The sequence below is a fragment of the Bison bison genome, unplaced genomic scaffold, assembly GCF_000754665.1.
Source record: "Bison bison bison isolate TAMUID 2011002044 unplaced genomic scaffold, Bison_UMD1.0 scf7180017864316, whole genome shotgun sequence".
NCBI classification, from domain to species: Eukaryota; Metazoa; Chordata; class Mammalia; order Artiodactyla; family Bovidae; genus Bison; species Bison bison.
Window position 1 is genome coordinate 3568911 of NW_011494888.1, and position 11353 is coordinate 3580263.

General features: G+C 39.0%; 1 pseudogene; it reads right to left on the reverse strand.

The window, feature by feature from the left end:
• Positions 1-6313: 6313 nt before the first annotated feature.
• On the reverse strand, positions 6314-7024 carry LOC104997858 (annotated as a pseudogene).
• Between the last annotated feature and the right edge of the window lie 4329 nt (positions 7025-11353).

The window sequence follows — 11353 nt, forward strand, 5'->3', positions numbered from 1 at the left end:
CTCCTCCCTTCACCCCATGTCCATAAGTCTATTCTCTGTCTGTTTTTCCACTGCTGCCCTTAAAAATAAATTTTTCAGTACCATATTTGTAGATTCTGTATATATGCATTAGAATATGATATTTATCTTACTCTTTCTGACTCACTTCACTCTGTATAATAGGTTCTAGGTTCATCTACTTCATCAGAACTGACTCAAATGCGTTCCTTTTTGTGGCTGAATAATATTCCATTGTGTGTATATACCACAACTTCTTTATCCATTCATCTGTTGATGGACATCTAGGTTGCTTCCATGTTCTCTGTGGTCAGAGAAGATGCAGAAAATTGAAATCATATATATATACAAGACTTCAATTTTCTTAGATTTACTGAATTTTCTTAAATTGATATGATTTTAATTTTCTTAAATTTACTGAATTTTTGTGACCCAAGATGTGGTCTATCTTAGAGAATGTTCCATGTGCACTTGAGAAGAAGGTGTATTCTTCTGCATTTGGATGGAATGTCCTGAAGATATCAATGAGATCCAACTCATTTAACATATCATTTAAGACTTGTGTTTCCTTATTAATTTTTTGTTTTGATGATCTATCCATTGGTGTGAGTGGGGTGTTAAAGTCTCCTACTATTATTGTGTTACTGTCAATTTCTCATTTTATATCTGTTCGTGTTTGTCTTATGTTTTGAGGTGCTCCTAAGTTGGGTGCATAGATATTTACAGTTGTTATGTTTTCTTTTTGGATTGATCCCTTGATCATTATGTAGTGTCCTTCTTTGTCTCTTGTAATCTTCTTTATTTTAAGGTCTATTTTGTCTGATATGAGGATTGTTACTCCAGCTTTCTTTTGCTCCCCATTTGCATGGAATATATTTTTCCACCCTCTCACTTTCAGTCTATATGTGTCTTTAAGTCTGAAGTGGGTTTCTTGTAAACAGTATATATACAGGTCTTGTTTTTGTATTCATTCAGCCAGTCTGTGTCTTTTGGTTGAAGCATTTAATCCATTTACATTTAAAGCAATTATTGATATATATGTTCCTATTGCCATTTTCTAATTGTTTGGGGTTGATTTTGTAGATCTTTTTTCTTCTGTTGTATTTCTTGACGATATAAATCCATTTAACATTTGTTGTAAAGCTGGTTGGGTGGTACTGAATTCTCTTAACTGTTGCTTGTCTGCAAAGCTTTTGATTTCACCATCAATTTTGAATGAGATCCTTGCCAGGTACTGTAATCTTGGTTGTAGATTTCCCCCTTTTAATACTTTAAATATATCCTGCCATTCCCTTCTTGCCTGCAGAGTTTCTGCTGAAAGACCAGCTGTTAAGTGTATGGGGCTTCCCTTGTATTTTACTTGTCATTTCTCCTTACTGCTTTTAATATTCTTTCTTTGTGTTTAGTCTTTGTTAGTTTGATTTGTATGTGTCTTGGAATGTTTCTCCTTGGGTTTATCCTGTATGGGACTCTTTGTGCCTCTTGTACTTGATTGCCTATTTCCTTTTCCATGTTGGGGAAATTTTCAAGTATAGTCTTTTCAAAAATTTTCTCATACCCTTTCTTTTTCTCTTCTTCTTCTGGGACCTGTATAAATCGACTATTGGTGTGTTTGATGTGGTCCTAGAGTTCTCTGAAACTGTCCTCAGCTCTTTTCATTCTTTTCACTTTAGTCTGCTCTTCAGAAGTTGTTTACACCATTTTATCTTCCAGCTCACTGATTCATTCTTCTGCTTCAGATACTCTGCTATTGATTCTGTCTAGAATATTTTTAATTTCAGAAATTGTGTTGTTTGTCTCTGTATGCTTATTCTTTAATTCTTCTAGGTCTTTGTTAATTGATTCTTGCATTTTCTCCATTTTGTTTTTCAAGGTTTTTGATCATCTTTACTATCATTATTCTGAATTCTTTTTCAGGTAAGTTTCCTATTTCCTCTTCATTTATTTGGACTTCTGTGTTTCTATTTTGTTCCTTCATTTGTGCAGTATTTCTCTGCCTTTTCATATATTTTTTAAAGTTATTGTGTTTGAGGTCTCCTTTCCCCAGGCTTTAAAGAAAGATGAATTCTTTCCTTGAAGAAGGTTGTATTCTTTATTCCTTTTGGTTTCTGCTTTCCTAAGGTTGGTCCAGTGGTTTGTGTGAGCTTCTTATAGGGTGAGATTTGTGCTGTTTTTCCTCTGATGGGCAAGGCTGAGTGAGGTGGTACTCCTGTCTGCTGATGATTGGGTTTGTATTTTTGTTTTGTTTGTTGTTTAGATGAGGCATCCTGCACAGGGTGCTACTGGTGGTTGGCTGATGTTGGGTCTTGTATTCAAGTGGTTTCCTTTGTGTGAGTTCTCACTATGTGATACTCCCTAGGGTTAGTTCCCTAGTAGTCTAGGGTGTTGGAGTCAGTGCTCCCACTCCAAAGGTTCAGGGGTTTGATCTCTGGTCAGGAATGAGGATTCCACAAGTGGTTTGTTATGGCATTAAGGGAGAGTGAAACAAATATCCAAAAATGAGAAACCAAAGATGAACTCCAGACAAATGGCATGTACAAAATCAGGCAAATAATAATTAAAATAATGGAATATACACAGGTACATATACACCCATGAAAAAAGTGAAAGCAGTCCAACAAAAATAAAGTACAGTAGATTGATCCAGTGAAATAAAAAATTATACTTACCAGTTAAGAACAAAACTAACTTAAGCACAAACTGGAAAACGAAAGGAAAGCAAAGTGCCAAGTGGGGAATAAAGCAATGAAAACAAAACTAACAAATATGTTGAGTGGAAAGGAAAGAAAGAAAGAGTAGATATGCAAAGTTAAATAGAGGTAGATGAAAAAGATTTATATACATTAAAGATTAATTCAAGGGGAAAAGAACAGTAGGAAAGGAAAATGAAGGAATAAATGTAGAAAAAGTATAATAGGTTTTAAAAATTAAAACTTATAAAAGGAGAAAAGAGAAAAAAAATGGAAGAAGAAAAAAGGGAAAAAACAGGAAAACTTCACAGAACTGCAAAAGTTCAGTGTAGAGGCAGAGGTTTATAACAATAAAAAGTGTGACTGAATATATACATTTACATATACACCCATAAGCAAAATCAAAACAGCTGAAAAAATATTAAGTACAATAGATTGACCCAGCAAGCAAAAGAAACAAAAAATTATACCTACCAAAACAAAACTAATTAAAGCACAAACTGGAAAACAAAACTAAAGCAAGGTGCCAATTGGGGAATAATGCAATGAAAATAAAACTAACAAATACGTTGAGAGGAAAGGAGAGAAAGAAAAGAAAGAAATAGATATGCAAAGTAAAATAGAGGTAGATATTTATATACATTAAAGATTAACTGCAAGGGGAAAATAACAGTAATAAAAGCAAACAAAGGAATAAATGTAGAAAAAATAATAATAGGTATAAAAGTTAAAATTAAGAAAAGAGAAAAGAAGAAAAGAGGAAAACTCCCCAGAACTGCAAAAGCCCAACCTAGAGGCAGAGGTTTATGACAATAAAAAATGTGACTGACGAAAAAGAAAGGAATAAAAAAAAAGCTGAAAAGCTTAATTGGATATCTTAGTGCCAATAAAATCGACAACTACAATGAGGGGTCAGGGGGGTGCGGAGAAAAAAACCCAAAAGAATCTACAGAACAAGTCAAAAAATAAGAATAATACATATTTCTCTTGAGTCACTGCTGTCAGTCCTTTCTCGTGCTGCAAATCATAGTCCACCTCACCTCACTAGGATGCCCTCCAACATTGTGCTGATCTCTGGACCTGCTGTGGGGGCTGCTGAGATTCTAGTCTGGTCCTACTTCTGTGTGTTCTTGCCTCCAATGTCCAGAGCTATCAGAGCTAGTGTGTTTTCTTTTGCGGGAGCTCTCAGTGTCCTTTTATATATTCCATAGATATAGAGTTTGCCTATTTGATTGTGTGGATTTAATCTGAAGCTTGTACAGCTGGTGGGAAGGTTTTGGGTCTTCTTCCTTAGCCACACTACCCCTGGGTTTCAACTGTGGTTTTATTTCCACCTCTCCATGTGGGTCGTCCAGTGGGGTTTGTTCCTGAGGCTGCCGTGGAGGGCTTGGGTCTGTCCCTGTGAGGGCCAGATGTGGAGATGGTGCAGCTGCTTGGGTCGCAGGGGTTCTGGCAGCACCAGGTACTCAGGGGAGTTGGCGGATAGGGGAGCAGGAAATACAGCGCTCTAGAAGGGTATGGCAACCAGTTTTGGCCAATACGCTCCAGTATTCTTGCCTGGAGAATCCCCCTCTCTGACAGAGAAGCCTGGCAGGCCACAGTCTACAGGGTTGCAAAGAGCCGGACAGGACCAAAGTGACCCTGTGCACATAAACACAAGACTTTATTATTATTATTATTTTGCGTGTGGTAGCTCTGCCCCAGTGAGAGTTGAGCGTGAAGGTGGTGCAGTTGCTTGGCTTGCAGGGACCCTGGCAGCACCAAGTGTGCAGGGACACAAACTGCCTCCGTGGCAGGAGTTATGGCCCTGTTAGTCTTTTCTCGAGCCTCTTGTAGCTGGCTATCAGAAGGCCTCTTTGGCCAGTCTTTCTCCATAGCTCCGCCTGGTCAGGCACTTAGAGGGAATCCCTTGCCTGGGGTCCCTCTCTGTTGTTCTACATGTCAGGCACATAGAGGCCCTCCCGCCCCTGACTGGGTTCCTACTCCATAGACCCCATCAGGGACTCAAAGGGGCACCCTGGGTGGGGTCCTACTCTGTAGTTCAGTGCCTCAGGTGTTTGATGGGCCAGCCTCTCTATTGTTCAACTGCCAATGCTGGCGTGTGGAGAGAGGCTATGGTGATGGCTCTACATTCTGTGAGTGACTCAGCAGTATTGCCTTGCTCCCATGGCTGCCCAGCTTTCCTCTGCAGGCATTTCCCACCACGATCTCCCCCTTCATATCCCCTTGATCCGTCTCTGCACAGTCAACAGCAGCTCTCGAACTGGGCTTGCTCCACAATCCCTAAACTCCAGCTCCCAGCTGCTGCGCCTTCTAGGGTACCCGCGTCCCTGTCCACGGTATGTATGGCTGTGGCAAGGACTGTCTGATTCTCATTCCGTTTAGGCTGCCACAGATCAGCTGTTTCACTTAAATGTTTCTCCTCTGACTCAGACAGTTGCCCCACTGTGGGGATCGGACCCCTGCTTCCATTCCCCCACCTGCTGAGGATATGTCCACTCCTACTAACACTCCTATTTTTTCCCCTAGTTCCTTCATCCTACTGAGTTCTGCATGGTTCTATATAAGACTTTCCACTGGTCAGGTCCTCCTGTATGCTTTCAGCTGGTGTTCTGTATGCACTTCTGTGTCTGAAGGCGTATTCCTGATGTATCCATGGAGAGAGATGTACTCCACCTCCACCTACTCCTCCATCTGTCCCCCCACCTTTATTTTTAACTGTACAAAAAATAAACAAATTAACTTTATTACTACTTCAGTCCTTATGTTGATTGTTTATAAAAATATCAGTTTGAAATACATTATTGAAAGTGAATACACAATAAATAGAAAATAAGGATGCATGGTGCTGCAGACATATAAACCAACTTATCTTGATCTATTGCCCACTGCTGTAAGCAAAATTTGACATGGATTCAGCACTACTGACTCAGCAGTCAGAGTATCAGGGTGAGGGTTGCGAACTATGAGAAAAGTAGCTTAAAACTCTGGACCAAAAAAACCCTCTGGATCACTCACCAAAAGGAAAAAAAAAATAATTGTTGTTTATCTGGAAGTTAACCTTAGTATAATACTGAATTATCTACTACTACCTATAGGGACAATTTAAAAATAAGAAAAGTGTCAGGGAACCTTCACTAACAGTATTTTTAAGTCAGTTTTTTTTTTTTTTTAAATATCTGGTTATTACTCAAATATCCTAAGCCATGAGGCAGGCCCTAAGGCAATAAATTACAAATAGTCTGAAATTAATAATTTAAATGTGACATGGTTAATACAGTATACACTGCATGAGTATCTCAACCAACCTCTTTTAGGTGAGGTAATAATTAAAACGTTTAAATTTACAGTTTCAATTTCTGCTCAAATGAATGATGTCAGTATTCTAGCAACAGTGACAACATCCTATTATTGTAAATATGCTAACATACATACTTCTCTAAATTATACTTGATTGAATTCTATGTACATGTGGTTCCATATTCCAAGTGTAAATTTTCAACTGTATGGGTTTATAATCAAAGCTGAGTTCGACATATGCTTTCTGACTTCTGAAAGCAAATGATGAAAACACTTCCTAAAAGTGAATAAACTAGATACAAGTAGGTGACCATTTCATTTTCTCTTTACATGTGATGAATTTCATGAAACATCATTTCCTGAGGTATGTTTGTTTCTGGAACATACAGCTTACATGCTCTTCTTTCAAAGTCAGCCACCATCTACTTTACAACTTCACTGAAAAAATATTGTGGCAAGCCGAGAGTGTAGAAGTGAGCAAAATTCAAAAGAAATTAAAAAATCCAAAGTACAAGTTCTTGGGTAGCCAGGAAGACCTGGGTGAAAATGCCAAATCGTCTCCAAATGATTGAAGAGCTTCCCATCAGTACAGGATACCTTCACCAAATGTGGTTTCACCAACGTTACTACTGATGTACTGCACTTCAATATAGGTGGAAATTCAATTTCTAATCGTGTTTTACAGTATTCAGATTTCCTTGATATTATATCTGATTTTTTGCACCAAAGAACAAAATGCTTGTAATTCTCCATTTCATCATACATTTCCTGCATAGAATAACCTACAATTCTCCTTTCTGAATATTCTTTTGTTTATTAATGGTGCAGCAATTCTGAAGAAGGTTTTTGCGTTTATCTTCTTAGGCAAAATTGAGGTATGTAGTGGAAGAGTTCTGCTCATCAGTATACCACAGGAAGCTAACTGACATTCCTCACAGGCATTGCGCTAGAGCGAGGGTTCTGGCGGCTGTGCCGACTTTGAAGGCATCCCGAGACCACCTTTGGGCTCTCTTACCTGTCTGAGGTGCCATGATCATCTTAGTGAAGCCCGTCACCAGTAAGCCGGGACCAGGCCCCAATTACCATCTTTTCAAGTGAATTTTGGTCTCTTAAAAACTCTGAGAGAAAGAATATTTTTTGTGTTTTTAATGGCAGGAAAGTAGATTTTAAATCTATTTAGACAAAGGCTTTTTGATTCTTATATAATTATAAAGCAACAGCCATACAACAGAAAATTCACAATTTTATCTTTGCTGATATCCTAAACTCTCAAGTTTGAAACCAGCAATTGGCGAGACTTAGAACTTCCCTAAGTGAAATTTTGGCAGCTTGTCACACTGATAGAAAAGTCAGGCTAGAACAAGGAAGACTCAATCACTCTTACACAACAGAAGAGGACAATGCTGTCTTCTAAAATGACCATGGTCAGAAAAGAAAATAGATGAATGTACTTTTTAAGCTCTTACCACTCTTCCCTTTTACTCTTCTTTTTATTTACTGTTCAAGAATTTTGGTATGCAGATATTTAAAAATGCCCATTGTCACAAAATTGTTTTTTTTTTTTTTAAAGTTCTAATAGAATCAAGCAATGCTCTGCATTAGCCCTAACTGTGAAAACCACTGTCTAACCACTGTCATCTAGTGGTCATATTTTAGAACACAATGATTCTACTCATTATTACCTTCTTTCCAAGACAAGTAACAGCTTTATAAAAATGGCCATGATGACCATTAATGCAGCTATACACACATAAACCATAAAAAAATCCCCAAATAGCTAAAATACTGAAGTACCCTAATACATCTAATGCATCTTAATATTTTGTAATACATTTATCTTTACCTGTTCATGTTCTTGAGCATTATAAATGATTCAACTTAAAGAAGCTAATCTCAGGCAGAGTTGAAAAGAAAATTCCAATTAATACTTAAGTATGAACAGACTAATAATCTCCACATTACCTCACCTCTGCCCTCAAATATCATGGGGTTGTTCATAACATTTTTACAAGTTATGTTCCCTTTTAAAATTTTAGAAAATATAAGCCTTTTTATTCTTCTTAGCCCAAATGACCAAAATATAAAATAAAGTTATTAGAACTAAAATAATTACAGCCAGTATTAGAGATCAATGTATTTTAGTATCCCAAAGACAAACATGCACAGTTACTTAGTTGATACATAAGACATTTGAGAGTCACTGCAGAGAACCTCATAGCTCAGGCCATTCCAGTGGAGTTGCACTGGTAATAGGAATGAGATAGAAGATTTCTGGGCTCAACATCAAGGAGGATCAGGCAAACACATAAACATTAAAAATAAAAAGAAAGGAGGAAAAGTTTTCAAACACAAGCAAGCTAGAAAGAGACAGGGAGACCTAGCCAAGATGGTCATTCCCTCTGACTTAATCACAGAACTGAGAAAGAAAAAAAGCTAAAAAGAATAAAATCCAAGCTCCATAGCTTTGTATGGGAAATGATATAGCATACTCTCAGAGCCAGAATATAAGGAATTAAGACACAAGGGAGGAAGTGAAGGGGCTTCTCTTTCCATCACAGTTCAGTTCAGTTCAGTGCAGTCGCTCAGTCGTGTCCGACTTTTTTTGACCCCATGAATCGCAGCACTCCAGGCCTCCCTGTCCATCACCAACTCCCGGAGTTCACTCAAATTCACGTCCATCGAGTCAGTGATGCCATCCAGCCATCTCATCCTCTGTCGTCCCCTTCTCCTCCTGCCCCCAATCCCTCCCAGCATCAGAGTCTTTTCCAATGAGTCAACTCTTCGCATGAGGTGGCCAAAGTACTGGAGTTTCAGCTTTAGCATCATTCCTTCCAAAGAAATCCCAGGACTGATCTCCTTCAGAATGGACTGGTTGGATCTCTTTGCCATCCAAGGGACTCTCATGAGTCTTCTCCAACATCACAGTTCAAAAGCATCAATTTTTCAGCGCTCAGCTTTCTTCACAGTCCAACTCTCACATCCACACATGACCACTGGAAAAACCACACCTTTGACTAGACGGACCTTTGTTGGCAAAGTAATGTCTCTGCTTTTCAATATGCTATCTACGTTGGTCATAACTTTTTTTCCAAGGAGTAAGCGTCTTTTAATTTCATGGCTTCAGTCACCATCTGCAGTGATTTTGGAGCCTAAAACAACAAAGTCTGACACTGTTTCCCCATCTATTTCCCATGAAATGATGGGACCAGATGCCATGATCTTAGTTTTCTGAATGTTGAGCTTTAAGCCAACTTTTTCACTTTCCTCTTTCACTTTCATCAAGAGGCTTTTTAATTAACCCTCTTTGCAATTCTGAGATGCCAGTTGGAGAGAAGTGGGTAATGCTGCTATGAGGTGAAACATCTATGGTTCCACTGCACTGGGAAATGAGACTCCTACTTGGCCTCCTCATGCCACAGAGGCAGGAGACAAAGTTGCTGCGAGTGAGGGGAAAGGAGAGCTATGTCCAGAACTCTAGGGATTCTCTGAGATAGTTCTTAGTACTCCATGCCTAGTAACAAGATTACTGAAAAATTACAGGTACCAATGATAATGATGATGATGGTGGTACAACTACTGAGGGTGCAGATCCGTTAGTAATTCAGATCTTGGTTACCTGTCAGAAAACACCAACAAGCTGAAGTTCTATCGAAGGTCAAGGAAATGGAATGGGTAGAAGCAGAAGTTTTAAATATTAGCCAATTCTAGAAAAAATCTACTTCTGTATCATTGACTATGCCAAAACCTTTGACTTTGTGGATCACAACAAACTGTGGAAAATTCTGAAAGAGGTGGGAATACCAGACCATCTTACCTGCCTCCTGAGAAATCTGTATGCAGGTCAAGAAGCAACAGTTAGAACCAGACATGGAACAAGGGACTGGTTCAAAATTGGGAAAGGAGTACATTGAGGCTGTATATTGTCACCTTGCTTAATTAACTTATATGCAGAGTACATCAGCAAAATGCCAGGCTGGATGGAGCACAAGCTGGAATCAAGATTGCTGGGAGAAATATCAATAACCTCAGATATGCAGATGACACCACTCTTATGGCAGAAAGTGAAGAGGAACTAAAAAGTCTCTTGATGAATATAAAAGAAGACAGTGAAAAAGTTGAGTTAAAACATAACATTCAAAAAACAAAGATCATGGATATGGTTCCATCACTTCATGGCAAATAGATAGAGAAACAATGCAAACAGTGACAGACTTCATTTTCTTGGGCTCCAAAATCACTGCAGATGGTGACTGCAGCCATGAAATTAAGATGCTTGTCCTTGGAAGAAAAGCTATGACTAACCTAAACAGCATATTAAAAAGCAGAGACATTACTTTGCCAACAAACGTCTGTCTAGTCAAAGCTACGGTTTTTCTAGTAGTCATGTATGGATGTGAGAGTTGGACTATAAAGAAACCTAAGTACTGAAGAATTGATGCTTTTGAACTGTGGTGTTGGAGAAGACTCTTGAGAACCCCTTGGACTGCAAGGAGATCCAACCAGTCCAGTCCTGAATATTCATTGGAAGAACTGATGCTGAAGCACCAATACTTTCACCATCTGATGCAAAGAACTGACTCATTGTCAAAGTCCCTGATACTGGGAAAGATTGAAGGCAGGAGGAGAAGGGGATGACAGAGGATGAGATGGTTGGATGGCATCAGTGACTCGATGGACATGAGTTCGAGCAAGCTCTGGGAATTGATGATGGACAGGTGAAGTCTGGTGTGCTGCAGTCCGTGGGACTGCAAAGAGTCGGACATAACTGAGTGACTGAACTGAACCGAAGGTCACATGACCAGTCACAGAAGCGAGGACAGGACAGGTGACTATCATCTCCTTCCTTTTGCTGGTGTGTGTGTACATGTAGAGTTAGCATTTTCTTCTCTTCTGATTTTATACAAGTTTTATTGCAGGTTAATTATACCTTTTGCTAAAAGAATTTTCAAATGGGACTATGATTATTTGGGGATTGAGAAGTAATCAACATAGTTCAGTGACAGATAACTCACTACTAAGATTTTGTGCCTCCTAATTTTGTGGACAGGGCGGATGCATCACTTGCAAAGAAGAGTTACATCTCATTAAATAGAAGAATGGAGTTTGTTGGTGGCCACACAGGAGCTCACACCAGTTGTAGCAACCAGTGATTCAGTTACGGTCTTTCAGTTCCAACTTGCCCTTTAGTTGGCATGCCCGTTCTGTTTTTGTCAGCTCATATGTTAGCTCTACCAATGGAGGGTGCTTAGAAGGAGGCTGCAAACTGAAGAGGAAGGGGCACTGACTGACTCCCTCCTGTCTTCTCATTTCTCATAGCTTCATACCAACAATTTCTTTACCCTGGCAAAGGTAGTTCCTTCCCATAG